Consider the following 20427-nt stretch of genomic DNA (forward strand, 5'->3'; position numbering starts at 1 on the left):
TGAGGATCTACAAAGGCAATGAAATTGTGTTAATAGACAAATTAAGAAAATTAGATTTCCTGGGACCCAGGTTTGTGACATAGTTTATACATTCTGCATAAGAAGCATGGCCCACTGGAAAGCCCAGTTGGAAGACCCTCCCGGTGGGAGCTTCTCACTAATGCTCCCTCTCATGGGCTGCATTTACGATGGTGGTTCACATCCGTGTCACCATCAGGACTTTATTCCGAGGGTCTATACATGCAGGATGCACAATGGCTCCGGGGTTCTGCACATCTCACTCCCATCCTATATAGTCATCTGTCACTGAAGCATCCCCGCTGGCAAACCCGGGACCCAGTTCTCGGTGACCAACTGGGGAGGGATTAGGAGATTCATCTAGGAGAATCAGCAGAGTACCCGCTGGTCATGGAGCGCCCCCTCCCAGCTAGATTCCAATAGCAACGTTCAAGGACCCACTAGAATGGCCCTCTCCTCTCTGGGCAGGACCCTAATTAGGTTCTTGTTCTTAGAAACACAGTGACATGGATTATTTCTGGGCATCGAGAGAAGGTGCCTGTTAGCAAATTCAAATTTGTGCGCCCAACGCACAGTGGAGCCAAGCAAACATCAAGGTTGGAGTTAGGAGCAGAGAAAGGTTTATTGCAGAGCCAAGCAAGGAGTCGGGTGGCCCGTGCTTCCAAACCCTGAGCTCCCTAAAGGGCTTCAGCAATGCATTTCTAAAGGCCACGTGAGGGAGGGGCACCGTTGTTGCAAACTTCTTAGTGCTGGAATCCTTTGTTCTTGTAGCTGTGCATGTAGGTCAGGTCACCATGTTCAGGTGAATCTCCAAGGCAAATATTATTCTCTGTTCTGTAACTTTTTATCTCTGCATGAATGGAAAATTGTTATACTCTGAAAGGTCAGAGCCTTGAGAATGGGTTCTCCTGTATGTTTCAGGCTATAAGCAACATTCTTGTAGCAAAAGCAGTAGTATACAAAGGTTAAAGTAAAAGAAACAGATCCCATATGGAGTGAGATTTGTTTTTTCCTGTCACACGACAGCATCAGGGCATCCTGCCCTCCTTTTGTTTCCTGTCAGATTCCACGCAAAGCAGTATGCGGATGTAGCCCTCTTGTGATTGGATTCTTCAGCGGGTCGGACAGTCCTAGGTGTGGTTCTGTGCTTTACGCATCTCGGTTACCAGGACCATCACAGAATCATGTCAACACTTTAAGTTAGAAAATTGTTGAGGTTGGCCTGACATCACTCACATGTGCAACGTTTTACAAAAGCATTGTCTTTAACGCGTGGTGTGTCACACACCTTACACAGATCCATTCCACACTGAGGATGACTCCAAAATCTAGTCCTATTAGAACACTTACTGTAATTCTTGATTGTGTATCCTTAATGGCCCACTTGAAACTTTGTGTGTGTGTGTGTGTGTGTGTGTGTCGGGGGGGAATAATGGGTTTAGACCACTGGTTATAAAATTTGATTGGCAAATTCTAGCCATTAAATAGCTTTGAAGAAGGCAGTAAACAGACAAGCAAGTCAGTCTCCAAAGCCCTGTTTAAAAAATACTGACATACGTTTAGAACCAGGTATTTCCTCTGTCAGCGTGAAATAAACTTGTCACCGAGAGGCATAACGTTTAATCAAAAGTTTGAAATGATGATGGGTAGTGTTTTAGGCAAATACTTCACAGAAGGACCCAGGGCTCCCAAATAAGCACTTTCTGGTAGAGTAAATAACTTAACGGAATCATTTTCAGAGCGTCTCAGCTACCCGATGTTTATAGAACTCGGTGCTTTAAAGTGTACTTTTTCCCTTATGGGAAACACTGTATGTTTCTTGAGGCTCACAGAAACGTGTCCTATATGAAGAAATATCTGATGGTAAAAATAAGCCGTTGGGCTTCCCTGGTGGCGCAGTGGTTAAGAATCCGCCTGCCAATGCAGGGGCCCCAGGCTTGAGCCCTGGTCTGGGAAGATCCCACATGCTGCGGAGCCGTTAAGCCCGTGCGCCACAACTACTGAGCCTGTGCTCTAGAGCCCGCGAGCCACAACTACTGAAGCCCGTGTGCCTAGAGCCCGTGCTCTGCAACAAGAGAAGCCACCGCAATGAGAAGCCCGCGCACCGCAACGAAGAGCAGCCCCCGCTCGCCACAACTAGAGAAAACCCGTGCGCAGCAACGAAGACCCAACGTAGCCAAAAAAAATAAATCTATAAATAAATAAATAAACCATTAAGATTTTCCCTGTGTCTGTCATTCATCTGGATTCCGACCTTTCGAGAGAGAACTACTGAAAAATACTTTGTAATTGTGTTGTAAATCATGGTATGCCTCTCGTTTTGTTTTCAGACTCAAGCATCTTTTCCATTCAAGGAAATACATTTTTCTATTATGGAACTGAGCTGGATCTAACAAATTTTCACCTCTTTATTTTTTTAGGCTATGTCTTAAATATGTCGGTAGCTTCTGGTGGGTTTTCAACAGAATGGCCAGATTACCATTTCTGAAAACAGTCATATTTATAATATACTAACTCATGTGTATTGAGCTCTTACGTGAAATAACTCATGGAGTTTTCTTAACAACTGTATGAGGCACCTGCTGTTATTATCCCCATTTTAGGGATAAAGAAACTGAGGATAAGAGTTTCTTAAATGGGGCTTCCCTGGTGGCACAGTGGTTAAGAATCCACCTGCCAATGCAGGGGACACGGGTTCTAGCCCTGGTCAGGGAAGATCCCACATGCCGCGGAGCAGCTAAGTTCCTGCGCCAGAACTACTGAAGCCCGTGCGCCTAGAGCCCGTGCTCTGCAACAAGAGAAGCCACCACAGTGAGAAGCCCACGCACCGTGATGAAGAGTAGCCCCCTCTCGCCACAACTAGAGAAAGACTGAGTGCAGCAACAAAGACCCAATGCAGCCAAAAATAAATAAATAAAATAATTTAAAAAAAAGTTTCTTAAATGATTAAATTAAATTTAATTAAATGATTAAATGATTTCCCGAAGTTACACAGCGAGCAAGACAGAAAGCTGGTTATACTGGATGGAAGCCCGGGCCGCCTGACCTAGAGCCTGTTTTCTTAACTTTCCCTTCACTGCCTGATTTTCATGTTCTATTTTTTTTTTTTCTTAAAATGGTGGTAGAAAATGAGTTAATTATTGGCTGTTTATTCCTCGTCTTATTAAAAGGACATAAATTAGGAGGAAAATAAATTAACAGTTTGTGTGTGTTGGGGTGTGGTGGTTTCTCTAACTTATATTTATCCTCAGAGATGAGTAGAAAGGAAATTACTTCTTTCTAATACCCCAACTAGTACTTTGATAATAAATCAATCCCCATTTTGCTGTGAAACTGGGCATATTAGAGGTAAAGAGCTCACATTCGGGAATCAGACAGCCTCCTTCAAATCCAGGCTCAGGCACTTTCAAGCTCAGTGGGCTGAACATCTTCAACTGTCTCAGCCTTAATTTTCCTAACTGCTCAATGGGGATAATAAACTCCTTACTCTCGTACTACACGAGCGCCAAACAATATCAGAAATAAAAAGTGCCTGACGTTTCACAAAAGATACTACTTTCTGTCTCTTCCTTCTCTTCCTCACTTTTCCTGTAAAAAGCACCTTTATAAGTAAACTGATTTCAGAGAAACCGAAGTGCAAAAGTGTGAATATCAGAGTGGAAAAAATAAGGACAACAGGCCTGTTCCAGTTTTAGGTACTTTAACTGGGAATAAAACTTTAACTGTTCACAGCAAAATGATGTAGCAGACACTAATGTTTTTATTAGCTCCTTGACATCCTCTGGGGAACCTCCTATACCCCTGCCCCAGCGCCTCAGTCTAGGGACACATGTGGGGGTGACTCCACCCGTGTCAGGGCGGAAATGTGGCCCAGGCCTGGCCAAGTAGCATATTCCATTTCCCTGAGCACTGTGTTTGGCTGAGTCACGAGCACATGACCCACATTGGGCCAATGATCAACAGACCTGGGATTTTAAACTGTTTAAGGAAGAGAAGCTACTATTTTCACTGGGTTGGACCCTGGGAGAAGGTAAGCCAGGAGCTGCTATAGGGGTTGCTAGCGTCCGTGAGCCACCCTGAAAATAGGTCGATTCATTTTGGAGGAGACAGATACAAGAGATGGTGGTGCTAGTGTACCTGGACTCTGACTTTTGATGCCTCTGGGGCCTTTAGATTTTACGGTAAAAGAAATTGCTTACTTAAGTTGCTTAGATTTGGATTTTCTGACAGCTTTCAAAAAAACAGACAAGCAAGCAACACGTAACCAAACACTTGGGCATATGCAACCTGACCTATTTATGTGCAGAGACACTTTTTTTTTTTTTAAATTTATTTTGGCCGCGTTGGGTCTTTGTTGCTGCACGTGGGCTTTCTTTAGGTGCGACGAGCGGGGGCTACTCTTCGTTGCGGTGTGTGGGCTTCTCGTTGTGGAGCACGGGCTCTGGGTGCGTGGGCTTCAGTAGTTGTGGCACATGGGCTCAGTAGTTGTGGTGCACGGGCATAGTTGCTCCGCGGCATGTGAGATCTTCCCGGAGCAGGGCTCGAACTCGTGTCCCCTGCATAGCATTGTAAGAAACCAAGTGCCCCTCTTCTCTAGAATGCAGATTAAGTTTCTTCATCTGCATGGAGAGAAGTAGCTTTCTGTGATGAAGGTGCGTGGCGTGATCCCTTCTCCGGGCTGCCGTGTGTGGTTGTTCAGGTTGTGCACTGCACAAGCGTTCCCGTGCTAGAGGACTCGTGGAGCTAAAGGCCAGTCTGTGTTGCACTCTGTGAGCTGTGCTGGCTGCCATGAGACCATTGGCCTGGAAAGAGGGACACGTTTCTAATTAACGCAAAGATGTCTTGCATGTTAGTTGCAGACCTAGCAGAATTCCACCTAAGTGTTTACCTGCTCCATTCGTAGCTCCGGATGCTGAATGTCCCTGAAAAACAGATGCTATGACCACGTGGATTGGTCCCCCTGTTAATTCATCATTGGCAGCTGTGTTAGTCTTCTAGCGCTTCTGTAACAAATCACCACACGCTTAGTGGCTTGAAATAACACAAATTTGTGACGTCTGACACAGGTCTCACTGAGCTGAAAGCAAGGTGTCATTGGGGCTACATTCCTTTCTGGAAGTTTTCAGGGAGAATCTGTTTCCTTGGTTTTTCCAGCTTCTAGAAGCCACCTGCATTCCTGGGCTCCTGGCTCACTGCCGCCTTCTTCAGCATCTGTGACGGTGGGTTGAGCCTTTCCTGTCCCATCATCTTGACCTCCACTTCTGCCTCACTCCTCCACTTTTTAAAAATTGAAGTATAGTTGATGTACAATAATATATAAGGTACAGGTGTACCATATAGTGATTCACAATTCTTAAAGGTTATGCTCTATAGTTATAAAATATTGGCCATATTCCCCGTGTATAAAATATATCCTTGTAGCTTATTTAATTTATTTATTTATTTTCATGTTTTTTTTTTTTTTTTGCGAACTGCGCCATCAGGGAAGCCCTGCCAGTTTTAATATAAGCAACTTAATGAAGAACTCTCCCTACATACTGAGCGTGTGTATCCGGCCGTCGGGGGTGCTTAGGCGTTGTCATGAGGTCAGATATGAGAAATGAAATCGGTGCTCTGTATTCAGGTGGCATCTTCCTCACTAGTGTTTATCTCTTCGGGCTTTCAGGAAGGTTCAGCAGCGACGACCATCTCAAGGGCAGGTCTGGGGGTAATGAGCTGCTGACCCTGAGTCAGAGAGGTTGGCTTTGAGTTGTTTGCAGCATCCTTTCATTTATCCATTTGTTTTTTCTTTCATTCATACATTTACTTAGTGTCCTTCTGTTCTCTGGTATTGTTCTGGGTCCTGAACCCATAGCCGTGAACACGTCGAGTCAGATCTCTGCTCCAAGGACCCAACAAAGAAGGAGCGGTCTTCAGGTTTAATCAAGAAAACAAATAGAAAAGACCATTTAAGATGGGAAGCAACTAAGCAGGGCATGAGGCAGTGACCAGGTAGGGCTACTTTAGGCCACTTGGAGGTGCTTCTAGTGCTGAGACCTGCACGAGGAGAAAGACTTAGCCACGTAAAAGGAATAGCATTTCAGGCAGAAGAAGGGGACAGTGCAAAGGCCCTGAGGCAGGAGTTAGCTTAGTGCGTTTGAGAAAGGGCATGAAGGGCAGTGTGCATGGAGGGACGTGGACCGGGGTGGCGGGGGGTAATGACACAGCCGGTGAGAGAGGCCACAGCCTTGTCAGGCAGGACTTTGTACATGGCCTTCCAAGGCATCTCAAGGTATCTTTTTTGTCCACCCATATGGACAGTTCTCAGGTGAGTTTCCAGGCCTAGGATGCAGGAAGTATGTAGTCCTCAAAGTGGGGCCCCTGGAACAGCTGCATCAGTGTCACTTGTTGGAATGCAAATTCTTGGGTCCCACCCCAGACCTCCTGAATCAGAAGCTTTGCAGTGAAGCCCCAGCATGGCAAGCCCTTCGAGTGATTCCGATGACGGCCAGAGGGTGAGAAGCACCCAGTGACAGCAGGAGGGTTTCTTAATTTTTTCCTCTGTGTTTGATTCCTTGCAATCTCAAAAATTATGGCCAGAACTCACCCACCTCCCTCTCAGTCATAGTTACCAGATAAGAGCATCAGAGTAGCTACGGCATTTGTATGCAGAAGCGCAAGTGAAACGTGCCAGGTGTAGATGGGACCAGGCTTTCTTAAATCAGATTGTCTAGGATACCTGGCTGGTCACATCTTAAAAAAATGACATTGGATTTCTCATCCCCCCCCTTCTTCCTAAGAGCCCAGAGCTCTTCCACACACATTATTTGAAGTAGTCTTGCGATTTTTACTTAGGAAAAAAATTCTCTGGGATAAGAGGGATCTCCGTTTGAACAATCACAAAAAATTCTTCTGCAGATGGATTTTTATGTATGTTTGCAGTCATTACATGCATGCTTGCACATTATGTAGCAGAAACATTGTATGGAAATTGACTAGAATAGTGGTTCTCAAACTGTAGCATGTATCAGAATCCCTTGGGGGATTGTGAAAGCAAAGGTTACTGAGTCCCAACCAGAGTGTCTGAATCAGTAGGTCTGCAGTGGGGCCTGAGAATTTGCATCTCTAACAGATTCTTAGGTGATGTTGAAGTTGCCAGGGCGGGGCCACACATGGAGAGCCCATTGCTGGAACACAGAGTTCAGAAAGATATGACTCTGTCTTAAAACTAGGATTAGGTTCAGCTGTGAGTAACAGAAGCTACAATATAACAGCGGCTGAAACAAACTAGAAATCGATTCTCTCTTGCCGTAAACATCCAAGCTAATGCGGCGGCACTGGGGTCATCTGGGAATCGGACCCCTTCTCTCTTGTCCCCCTTCTAACATGTGATTCCTTCTCACTATTGCATGCACTAATGGATACATTTGTTTATCCATTAATCTATTGAAGGACCTCTTGGTCACTTCCAAGGTTGGCAGTTACGAATAAAGCTGCTTAAACACTCCTGTGCAGACTCTTGTGTGGACATAAATTTTCCACTCCTCTGGGTAAATATGAAGGAGTGTGATTGCTGGATGGTATGGAGGAAGTATGTTTAGGTTTATAAGATATCGCCAAACTGTGTTTGCAAGTGGCTGCACCATTCTGCATTCCCACCAGCACTGAATGAGGGTTCCTGTTTCTCCACATCCTCACCAGCTCTTGGTGTTGTCAGTGTTTTTTAAATAGGTGTGTCGTGGTCATGTAGACTTTTTGCTGGATATTTAGTTTGTTGCTAATTTTTCACTTTAAGCCTGACACTGCACCGAACATTCTAACAATATAAACTTTTCTGAGCATTTCTGTGTCTAGGAATAGATTCCAAGGCATGCAATGAATGGGGCGGAGAGAAAGGGAACTGCAGCTTCTCTGAGGTATTGAGGAGGCACTAGGTATTTCCAGGTATTCATCTCCTGGGAATATGACCGTAATTACGCTTTCACATGAGCCCTGTATGAGAGTGTAGCTACGACTGAACTCTGGGCAGCGTTGTTCATTGCGATATTAAAAGCTCTGTGTCAAGTCTGTGAGGAAAAAGATACCATGTTGAGTGTGACATGAATTTTATCTCTATTTTCAGACTCTGGTAATAGAATCTCATCTAAGTGGGTCTCCTACACTCACTTTGTCCAGAAGGTCACTGTAGTTATGCCTTCACTACCTTGGATGGTCAGAGCATTTGATGTGACCTTTCAACATAAATATCCACGACTGACACGCGTGCCTGCTTACATACGTACATGGCATATATACGTACAATTTCCTAAATTGTAAAACTGGAGTGATGGTTCCCTAATAGGAATGGTTTTGCTTCCCAATTAGGGTTGCCAGATATAGCAGAGAAACATACAAAATGTCCAGTTAAAGTTGATTTTCAAATAAACCGTGAATGTCCCATGCAATGTTTGGTACTTACACTAAGAAAAGTATTCGTTATTATCCTGAAATTCAAATATAAATGGATGCGCTGTGTGTTTATCTGGCAACTTTACCCTGAGGGGCATTTGGCAACGTCTGGAGACATTTATGGTTGTCACAACGGGGCAAGGGAGTTCTATTGGCATCTAGTGAGTTGAGGTCAAGGATGCTGATAAATATTCAACAATGCACCAAACAACCTCCTACAATAGAGAATTATCCTCAGTAGTCCTGGGGTGGAAAGCCCCTGGTTAAGACTGCCTGAATTTCCATTTTATTTCCAGGCTTCTGCATTTAGCTAGTGAAATGTAAAGGCCGACAGGGACTAAACATGATTAATATATATGGGAACGTGTAACTCTCCTTACAGCCTCTCTATTTCAGGTTACAGGTCTACTTGACTGGCCACGCTTCCATCTGTGCACCCTCGTTTATTTTTCTCCATGGCTCTTCCCGGCTGCGTGAAATTACATTACATGAGTTTATTTCTTTACTTGTGTTTTTAAATCTTCCCTCTTCACTAGGATGTCAGTCTCACGAGGATAGGGGTATCATTCCTTCTGTTTAATCCTGTCTCTCCAGCACCTCGGACAGCTCCTGGCACAATTATTCGTGCCACGAATGACAGGAGGAATAAAGGCAGAAGCGTATCTTTTAAGAGAGCTCCACAGCCTCCCAACACATTTCTCATAACAAAGTATTCTTTAAGCTAGAGGGCTTCTCACGCTTAAATCTACACTTAAATCTGCTGCATTTGCCGCTGGCTATGTGCTTTAGATGTCAGGCTCCTTTGGGAAGCTGCAGTCAGATACCAGTTTCCTCAGTCATTCAAAGTATGAAAATGTGCTTGAGAAACGAAGACAGATTCCGTTCTGAAATATCGGAATCAACAAATTCAACGTTTTAGAAGCAAATTAAGAACCACGTGGATAAAGTAAATGTGTTCACCTCTGTAAACGGACCTTTCTCCTATACTTTTATCCGCCCCCCCCCCCCCCCCCCCCGGGTAAAAGGGATGCAATTCTTTTCAAGGTCTTCAAAAAGTGTCCCTTTCCTGACACAAATCCCAAGGGACAACCTGTGTCTTTCCCAGGAGCTAACATTTTCTCACTTAAAGAATATATGACAAGCCCCCCAAATGCGTTCAGCTCTGTGCTGGGTTCTGGGGGCATCACACATGTCATCTCCCAGCTTTTGCTGCAAGAGCAGGTCCTGAAAGCCCTGGACCTGAAATTCAAGCAGCCTCTGTAGACCAATCACCAAAATGTACCTATTCTTGTGTCAGTCTCAGCTATAACAACCACGACTCTTGGGCTTGATGTACGAATTATATTTTTCCAGTATTTATTAAGAGAGGTGCACGGCTAATTACAATTTTTAAAAATACGTTTTTCTGTGTACCACTGGGAATTAATCAAGCATGGTGCCATTGAAACTCAAGCCACCTTCTGGCAAAAGCCTGATTTAATATGGAAAGGTGAACACAACAGGGCTGGGTCCTTGAATCCCTCCTTGAGGGTCACATTGCTTAGTGCTAAAGGAGCCAGGCTGTTGGGTTGAAATTCTCTCTCTCTGCCATTTACCAGCTGTGTGACTTTAGGCAAGTCCCTTGACCTCTCTGGATCTCAGTTTCCTCACTGTGATATGAGGATGATAAAAAGCACCTAATGCATGGGGGTGCTGGGAGTATTACATTCTTTGATCATTCTAGAGAGTATAGACCAGTGTCCAGAATGAAGTAAGTGTTATCATTAAATAAATAATTTAGTGGGGAAAACGAACTCCCTTAACTGTGATACAAAGCAGAAGTTGCTACACATCCAAGGAGAAATCAAAATGCTGCATAGACATAGACCCCATTAGGCTGGGGTGTATGGGGAGGGCTTCTTAGATCTGGAGGCCCTCATATGCAGTGTTCTAGAACAAATGGCCATTCTCCTGTTAGAGGTTTGCTTTGGGGAGACAGCATGACAACCCGGAGGGTGAGAGCAGCAGAAGAGGGAACCTAGGGTTGCACTTGATGAATGACCGCTTAGTCTGGTCGGAGCGTAGGTTAGATGTGGCAGATAGCAAGATCCTGAAGCTGGGGAGGGAGGGTGGCTGTGAATACTCAGAGATTTTGAACGTTGAGCTACAGAATGTAAATTTCACATGGGAGTCATTGGCGAGCCAAGGAAATCTTTTTAATGATAACAGAAAAAGTTGATAGGATCACAGTGGAATGTGGCGAATTCAAGCCCAGGCAGCAGACCAGTAGGATCAATGTTTAATCACTGGCTCTGATGGGAGGGAGGATGGACACCTGGTCTGTAGGGTTTGCCAATGTCCATAGTGTAAACACTCCCACCATGGGCGACTGGCATCTACCCACCTGAAGCTACTGGATGTGGAGCTGGAAGGAGATGCATAGAATCAGCTCTTGAGAGTCTGTACCTGCCAGGTCCAGCCACCAGCCCTAGACCAGCCCTAGACCTACCTTCTCCAGTCCCCCCTGGGCGCTGACTGGTTGTGTGACCTTGGTCAAGTTGTCCGTTCCTTTGACTCTCGATTACCTTATCTACAAAAGGGGGAAAATAATACAAAACAATGTAAATGACACTTCCAATCATGAAAAGAGGAAGGCAATGGTCAGAAGTCTAAAATTATTCCCCAGGAAGCATTCCTTCCGGAGGTTCCAGAAGACAATCGTTTCCCTGCCTTTGCAACTTCTAGAGGCTGCCTCCATGCCCTAGTTCATGGCCCCTTCCTCCATCTTCAAAGCCAGAAAGAAGCATCTTCTTCCTCTCTGACCTCCTGACATTCTGTTATAAAGACCTTTGTGATGACATTGGTCCCACTGGATAAACCAGGCTCATCTCCCATCTCAAAACATTTAACTTAATCACACTGGCAAAGTCCCTTAGGCCATGAAGGTCATGTAGTCACAGGTGAGGGTTAGGTTGTGGATATCTTTGGCAGGAGGCATTATATGGCCCATGACAGTGACCATAGACAACACTGTGTGTGCATCTGTGTGTGCATGCATCTTTACGGAGCTGTCTACGATCATTGACATAAATATAAACAGGCACAAAGCATATTTATAGTAGTGACTGTATACCTACATATATGTATACAGAGAAGCAGAGAGATGAGGTGGTAGAGAACAAAGGATTCAGAGTCAAAGGCCAGTTTTGTTTGTTTCTGAAGTTTGAGTATACTAGGTTTTTATACTGCGATGAGCTATCCAGTTGAGAGGGAGAAATAGATGATGTGGAAGCTTGAGAAGGAAAAGTTGCTGGACCTTAAGGACTGATTTTTGAAGGAAAAGGAGATGCTTATCATCATAGGCAAAGATGGGTAGCAAATTCTAAGTTGCTGTCAGATTTGCTGGAGGGAAGATGAGAGAGTTCCTGTCTGGTGGATTCCGAAGTACAGGTCATCAGCTGAGCATGTGTTAGGGGTTGGGTGGGACAGTTGACTATTCATCTCTGCATAGGGCAGCCCTGGTACCCAGGAGTAAGAGGGAACCAGGGGAGTGAGCTGAGCCAGTTAGGCACTTTGATTTGGCTTTGTGTCTTGAACTACCTCTAATCCAAGTTCCTAGAGGCATACCTCTCATCTCAGTCTGGGGCTTTCAGGAACGCAGTGAAGCTCCCAGAATACATAGTGTGTCCCAGCTCTCAGTAACGCCATCCGCTTTCCTTCTTATCTCTGACACATTCACCTGGGACACGGCGAGGTCACAGGAAACAGGGAAGTGCCAGGGTTTCCCCATCAACCACAGCTGTTGTGGGGTCTGCTACCTCCTTAGGTCTTGCCATTCTAAGCATGTTTAGACCCTTCTGGTCCATGAAGAGACCTTCATTCACTCTTGGGGAAAGCTATCCAATTCATGTTAAGTTGGATATTGTTTGTGTTTTGAGTTTTGGTCTGCGTTCTTTTTTTTTTTTTTTTTTTTCTTTTTTTGCGGTATGCGGGCCTCCCACTGATGTGGCCTCTCCCGCTGCGGAGCACAGGCTTCGGATGCGCGGGCCCAGCGGCCATGGCCCACGGGCCCAGCCGCTCTGCGGCATGTGGGATCTTCCCGGACCGGGGCACGAACCCGTGTCCCTTGCATCAGCAGGCGGACTCCCAACCACTGCGCCACCAGGGAAGCCCTGGTCTGCATTCTTATTCCTACTTTACTGGAGCTAGAAAGTCTTCTTTCCTTTATGTTAAGATTTTGTTGTTTTCCAATATAACTTTTAAGGGAGAAGACTGGAGTGGAGTTAACTGTCTTTCATTTGGATTTATTAAACAGAAATTCCAGAATATTTTGCCATGGTGATAAGGTTATGAATCAGTTCAAATTTGTATATTTTGTTTGATGATTAATCAATTTGAATGCATATTTGTTCTTTGACAATCAAGAACCTCTATAGCATTTTTCAATCTCTAGAAAGAAAAAAGGAGCACATAAAAATCCACCCAGCAAAAGAGAAGACATGAAGCACGCACGCATACACACACACACACACATACACACACACACAATCGTGGGACATTTAAGCATAGAATATGATAGCAGGAATAAATTCAAACATATCAGTCAAACAAAGGCTTACAATCAGAATTTTTTCCGACATTGACACTAAGAAAAGTGACACAGTGACACAAAAGCAGGCAAAAAGTAGTACTAAGAAAATGCTTACAAAAAACAAGGAAAAGTTGGACAGGGTTGGCTGTCTTAACCTCGGGAAGAAAATATTGGGTGGGCCAAAAAGTTTGGGTTTTTGTAACAGCTTACAGAAAAACCCAGACGAACTTTTTGGCCCACCCTAATACACTTCAAAGCCAAAAGCATTAAGAAGGACCAAAGGAAAGTTTTTATTATTGGCAACAGGAGACATAAGACATACTAATGTAGTGCCTACATATTGAGGACAAGTATGGTCAATCGTTTGAAATACAAGAACTCAGCCGTTTCAAAATCTCTGGGAAAAACTTTAACACATCTTTCTCAGACATCGATAAATAAAGCAGACAAAAGTAAGAGATTCTGTAGTAAAACTGAGTATACAGTTACCAAATGACCATAATATGGGGCCAGTTCACCCCATCTGTGATACTTTTAGAACTTCATCAGTATCTCTGGCCCATTGATCCTGTCTTTATATTTGCTTTCAGATTTATACCACCTTTTCTATTTTTTTTTCTTTTAGGCTGTTTCAATGAGGATTTTTCTGTGGAAGCATATGTAAATGAATGATCTTAATCTGCCATCTGTAACAATCAATTTTATAAATTTTTTTTTAAATTTAGCACTTCTTCGGCTTAATTCTCAATTTTGTAATCTTTTATATCATTATTTCTTCCTTTTTATCCTTTTTTCCTTAGAATTTTTTGTTGTTGTTGTTTTGGATTGTTTTGTTTGGGATTTCTCTTTTCCTGAGTAGAATGCTTAATTTATCAATTTCATTATATGAATGTATGAGATTCACGTATGAGATTTGTATGAATTTGCTTTTGACTACAGCCTTGGCTGCTTCACATGTGGTTTGATGCGCACTGATGTCACTTTCAGTATCTTGTAAATACAGTGTAATTAAAAGCTTTCTTTTTATTCTTCATCCAAGAACCATTTAGTAGTTTTTTGTTCCAAGCAGGGAGCAGTGTTTCTATTTTTCTCTTGTTATTGATTTATATTTTGATTACGTATGCTCATGGAATCAGGAATACAATCTAAGTTATTTTTGTGATTTTTTTTAAAGGTTTTCTTGTGGCTTTGTATATGATGTTTGGCAAGAGTCCATGAAGAGTATAAATAAGAGTATCCTTTGTAGAAATTACAACCTCATAATTTATATTATTTATAACTTCCTAGCCTTACTTTTCCATCCTTCATAAATCGAGATTAGGAAAGGAGGTATATAATATTTTCCAAAAAAATTGTTACTATCAATTTTTCATTTGTAACTTTAAGAGATTTGTTATATTACTTTTGGAGATATATTTTTGCTTAAAGTATTTATTGCTATACATGCATTGTGAATTGTATCTTTCCATAAAAATTAAGACTTTTAACCCAGGTAGTTATTTTTTCTCTTGAATTTACTTTTTATCCTCTGATATCAAAGTTGTGCTATTTTTTTTTTACCCACTATGGAATGTCTATGCTCAGATTTTTTTTTTTTTTAAATCTCTCAGTCACTTTATTTAGGAGTTCTCTTGCAGACAATTAAAACTCATTATCTTATAATTTTTGAGTCATCCTGACAGTGTTTGTCTTTTCACAGGAGAGTTTAACTCATTTATATTTAGTGTCATAATTAACAAATTTGTTCTTACTCCTTTCATCATGTTTTATGCTTTCTATCATTTTTCTTTCTTGATGATCTATGTTCTGTATTTTCAATAATCACTCAATGAGCTGTCTTCTGTTTTCTCTCTTTCTCTCTCTCCCTTCCCAATTTGTAAGCCAAACAGCCTGATTTTAAACTTGTAAAAAATTATAGTTAAATATATATTTATTTGGTTACCATTGACAAAAACAAAGCCACTTCTATGAATATACAAAATTAGTACCCTTTTACTTTTTTTCTTTTCATGTTTCTTTTGGCATTTTTACCAAGTTTATGATTTTTAAATAATATAATGTTTGGATTATGGTTTTTCTTTGATCAATAACTATTTTGACCTTGTTGGTTTTGCCTGCATTTAAAACTGTATTTGAGGGCTTCCCTGGCGGTGCAGTGGTTGAGAGTCTGCCTGCCGATGGACGCGGGTTCGTGCCCTGGTCCGGGAGGACCCCACGTGCCGCGGAGCGGCTGGGCCCGTGAGCCATGGCCGCTGAGCCTGTGCGTCCGGAGCCTGTGCTCCGCAACCGGAGAGGCCACAGCGGTGAGAGGCCCGCGTACCGCAAAAAAAAAAACCCCACAGAAACTGTATTTGAATTTATTCGATGTTTAAATGTTTTCATGTTTATGTCATGACTTTCCTGTCCCTGAATATTACACTTTAACCACCTCCTGGCTGCCTGAATAATGGGCTTCAGTGTTTCGGTTTTTTTTTCTTAAGGAAGGATAGATAGGATGTAGCCTTGCATCTTCCTACTGTCTTCACGTATTATCAGGAAAATCTCTACGTTAGGGAGTTGTTCAATTTGAACATTCTCCATCAGATTTATGGAAATATTTATCATTTTGAAGACTTAATTTTGTACAGTAGATAGAACTGAAGCCAGTTTTTTTCTTTTTGAATTTTTGTTTTATTTTTAAATAAGCACTTATAGAATTATTTCTTTATCCTTGACATTAAGAAATGGCTTTAGGAAATCCCTAAAAGGTGGTGTTTCCAGTTTTCCTTGGAATTCAGTGAAATATTTATTTATTTTGACCCCAGGACTGTTTTCCTTTCTCGATTGTCTTTTGATGATGCTTCTTTTGCATTTTTCTGCTCCTTTCTTAGAAGCCCTGCTATCTGCATTTATATCTAATGTGTGTCATGTTTGCGGCCTGCCACTGACCATCATTTTCATTTCTTGTCTTTTCCATTTAGCTCTAGGGAAAGCTTCACAAATTCTCTTTTTCACAGGATAAATTCAATTTTCTCCTTTTTCATATCTTTTTTATTGCTTCTGAAACCATTTAAAATCCTTTACTTTTAACACTGCCATATCTTCTTCCATCTTAGTCTTATTTCATTATAAAATAACAAGGGTCCTGGATTTTCTTGATTAGCGAGAGCATAGAAGTTATTCTGTGTAAAATATACATCAGTATTCTGTGGTAACTACCCTTCACAGCTTTGTTGTTCCTCTATCTCTTCAGTGCCCTTTCAAATGCCCTCCTTTGATTGTGCAGTTTTTATTTATGAAACAGACATTTTATTCTCCGTTTTTCGTCTGTATTTGCCTTCTCTCTAGCTGTCCTTGAATGAGGGTAGCCTCTAGTGCATTGGAATTTCCCTGACACAGTGGAGTGGGTTCCTCTTCTTTCCATTTGGTTTCCACTTGCTCTTGTTAGAGCTGCACATGAAACGTGCACCTGGAAGGGCGCTGGCCCTACATTCCCATATCGGTGATGCAGTAGGCTGAGCAGCGTGGGGATGCGTTGGCGTTCCTGGTACTGTCCCTTCTCTCAGTTTGGCACAGCTGCTACACTGGGGACCAGGTTCCTGTAAGTCATTTTGCTTTGGCTTGGATTCAGTCCACACTGAGGCTGTGTCATACCTCCTGTTCCACATTAGCAAGAGGCCCTGATTCTGGGGTTTTCTGCACAGTGTGGTCCGACTCACTCCTGAGTCTTTCAATCCAGCTGATTACAGATGTTGTCAGCAGCCGGCATCAGTGTTACCCAGTGCGGGGCATCCCTGGGATACAGTGGCCTTTGCTCTTAGAAATATCAAGGTAGTTCTACCAGGCTATCGTCTTCTCTTATGATGTCATGCTTAGAGATGCTACATTTAGCCAACAACAATTCAGGGTGCCCAGTAACATTTGGATTTCAGATAAACAACAAATTTTGTTCTTGTTATAAGCATGCCCCATGCAACATCTCTGTCAATTAGAAATGGAAACATAACTGGGTTTCCTGTGTGTTGTATCTGGCAACCCTCACCATGCTGTATTTTCTGCATGAGGCATTGGTATCCCATGTAACTTCTCAGGAATTCTCCCAGGCCAGGGCGTGCAATTTGCACTGAATATTCAACACAGACGCAGATTTTTACTTATTACCATATTCCCTTAGTTACTGCTTTTGAGTCCACTCAGGGGAAATTTTAAAAGTCTGTGCTCAAAGCACCGTCTTTCTCAGGTTTCATAAAGGTATTATTTAGGGGAAATTATTTTTTCAAAATGGTAAATTAATAGAAAATCTCTATGAGTGTCACTGCGTTGCTTAATGATGGGAACATGTCCCTTTCTTTCAAATAAGCGTATAAAGTCACAGCACCAAAATCAAATGTAATTTTTTTCTTAATGGGTTATGAAGTGCGATTTACCACGTGCAACTTCTTTGTTATTTGATACCTTGCTCTTTTTTTTATGTGGAATTGGTGCTCGTAGGTTATAATAGCCACCCCCATGGGGATTTGAGCTTAAGTTTTACTTCTTAATCTATTCTGTGCATGGTGGAACATTATTTTTTGAATTTTGTTTTAAAAAAAGACAGAAAAAGGAAATAACACTAGCTTTAGGTCAACTTGGAGCATTTTTTTTTTTTTTTTTTGCGGTACGCGGGCCTCTCACTGCTGTGGCCTCTCCCGCTGCGGAGCACAGGCTCCGGATGCGCAGGCTCAGCGGCCATGGCTCACGGGCCCAGCCGCTCCGCGGCATGTGGGATCTTCCCGGACCGGGGCACAAACCCGCGTCCCCTGCATCGGCAGGCGGACTCCCAACCACTGCGCCACCAGGGAAGCCCCCAACTTGGAGCATTTTTAAGCAGTAAACATGTAGGTCAGGTACCAGGCGAAAAGACAAATAGGCCCTTTGTGGAATGAAGCTTAGAAATGACTTCCCTTTGAATGGTGCCCATGGTGTCCCCCTGGTTGCTTTCCCAAATAAAGTCAGAGGACCCACAGCCACTGCCCTTGGAATATGTAGTTAGTTGCACAGTTAAGTTTGGTGTACTCAAATAGGGGTCAGGTGTTCCAACAGGAAAGTTCACGGAGCCTTGGTGTCTGGTATTAATGTTTGACTATCTATAACCTGGCTATCTGGCTTCAGCAGTGTCTACAATGAATGACAGGCTGGTGTGTTGACAACCCGAGTGGTGCCAAGATGCATTTATAAGAATCAGGGCGTCTGTGAGTCTGTTTCTGTTTTGTAAATAAGTTCATTTGTATCATTTTTAAAAATGTATTTACAAAACCAAAACAGATCTCGGAAACAAGCTTAGGGTTACCAAAGGGGACACGTGGGGTGGGGAGAGGGATAAATTGGGAGCTTGGAATGAACATCTACACACACTATATATAAGACAGATAACCAACAAGGACCTACTGTGTAGCACAGAGAACTCTACTCAGTATTCTTTGATAACCTAAATGGGAAAAGAATCTGAAAAAGGATGGATACATGTACATGTATAACTGAATCACTTGGCAGTACTCCTGAACCTAACCCAACATTGTAAGTCAGCTGTACTCCAGTGACATTAAAAAAGAAAAAAAAGAATCAGGGGGCACTGTGTGATGGATGTAGGTCTTTTATCACCAAGATTACATGGAGCTCTTCATGGGATAAAAGGATGGAGGATTCTAATTACAGAGTGATGGCAATGGAGGAGACAGCATATAAAATCCTGATGTAAAAATATAATCTGCTTTTTTAATATTGGAAGCATAATTCATTTGTTGATTCATTTTTCAAATATTTACTGAGAAGCTAGTATTTGTCGGGTGCTCTTCTAAGGACGATGAATAAAACAGAGAAAAGGCTCATATGTCATCTCTGCTCACTTGCATATAACCCACTGGGGCATGAAGGGAATTACAGAAAGAGCATGACGTCCTATGATAGGGAAGTATGAGGTCTTCAGAAGGACATCGCTGGTGCATAGAAACGCAGAATCATGCAGTCAAAGGAGCCATTCCAGAGAAGTGACATTTGTGACACAGCCTGAGCGGTTACAGGAGTATAGCCAGCACAGTGGGGGAGGGGAAGTGGTACCCAGAGATGGGACGAAGGAGAACGCTTCAGCCCTGAACATGAGCACGAAACTCACTGCCTGTGCTTCAGCTTCATGAAAAACTCACATGTGACAGTACACGTTTATTGAAAATATAAATCCTGAGGGATTTCCAGAACGTTAAGAAAAATGTAGTCCTGATAAAGGAATGAGGTCTCTTGTGAGGTCTATGATATTCTGATGTTTGAAAAAGAATTTCTGATGTGTTAGGTTGAATCATACGAAATCACGGCTTGGGTGAATCGAAACTGCTCAGATACTGGAAGTTTCAAATGGTTCAGGGCCGTAGACACCTTCGTTGCTGAACTGGGGCGCTCAGCCTGGCCTGAGTTGGGTGATGCCATGGAATTGAGGGAGCCCTTCCCTCGGGGCTGTCCATCAACTCGGGATGAGTGTATGTCAAGCTGGCTTCTTGTCCAGAAGCAGGACGGACCACAGCTGAGTGTCCTGCACTGTTAGAACTGGATGGGGGCCTCCATACTCTGGTTGGTGCCCTCCTACTTCAGAGCAGTCCAGGAGAGGCAGAGAGGCTCAGTGACTTGCCTGTTCTCTCTCAAGATCTGTGCAGCAAAGCCACAGTCAAGACCCCTTTTTCTCTGTGAGTCCTTTGCTTCCTTCTCTGTTCGCAGACAACAGCCAAGAGGGGTCCAGGCTCACGTAGGCGTCGTGCATCGGCAAGTGTGCTCACGTGAGCCTTCTGTAAACTTTGGCCCGATCAATGTCAGGGCTTCCGTTGCTTTTACTGCAAAAGAACCAGTGATAATTACAGGGCGACTAATGAGAAGGGCTTCAGGTATCTTTGTGGAGCTTTGCCTAGAAAGTCAGTGATCCCAGAGCCAATAATTTCCGTTTCTAAAGCCTGTTAAGTTGGGTCTTGAATTATGTAACTTCTGTGTCCGTGTTTTTCTTCCAGAATATAAGGCACAGTGTAAAAATAAGATTTTGGAATGTTCCCCCTGAGGGAGGGATATGCTTAGTAAGAAAAAAAAAAAAAGAACGCTTTCTGTGCATTGGGGTCAACGTAGCTTTTACGAAGGATGAGTGATGGGCTTCCCTTGGTTCTTGGGTTCTAGGGACACATGGACCCGACATGACGTGGTCAGCCCATCTCATCTGTTTCTGGAGGTTTCCTCCTAGCATTATCCTTCCAAGGTCTTTTCTCTCCATCTCTCAGCTTAACCCCCAAGAAAGTGTGTGATGTCCAACTGCTATGTGATTGCCCACCTTAACGTCCTTTTATCATTTCCCGATGGTCAGTGAGTCCTTACGTGCAGCGTGTGTATCTGGTGGAACATAAAATAGTATTGGGTAGAATATG

At 43.0% G+C, this 20427-nt stretch overlaps 1 protein-coding gene across 1 annotated transcript in view; it reads left to right on the top strand.

Moving 5' to 3' along the window:
• LOC112408739 (transmembrane protein 132D) overlaps nt 1–20427 on the top strand; it is a 651963-nt gene that overhangs the window by 153031 nt on the left and 478505 nt on the right. The gene's annotated exons all lie outside the window — the stretch shown is intronic.

Source organism: Neophocaena asiaeorientalis, unplaced genomic scaffold (genome assembly GCF_003031525.2).
Source record: "Neophocaena asiaeorientalis asiaeorientalis breed wild unplaced genomic scaffold, Neophocaena_asiaeorientalis_V1.1 scaffold77, whole genome shotgun sequence".
Lineage (NCBI taxonomy): Eukaryota > Metazoa > Chordata > Mammalia > Artiodactyla > Phocoenidae > Neophocaena > Neophocaena asiaeorientalis.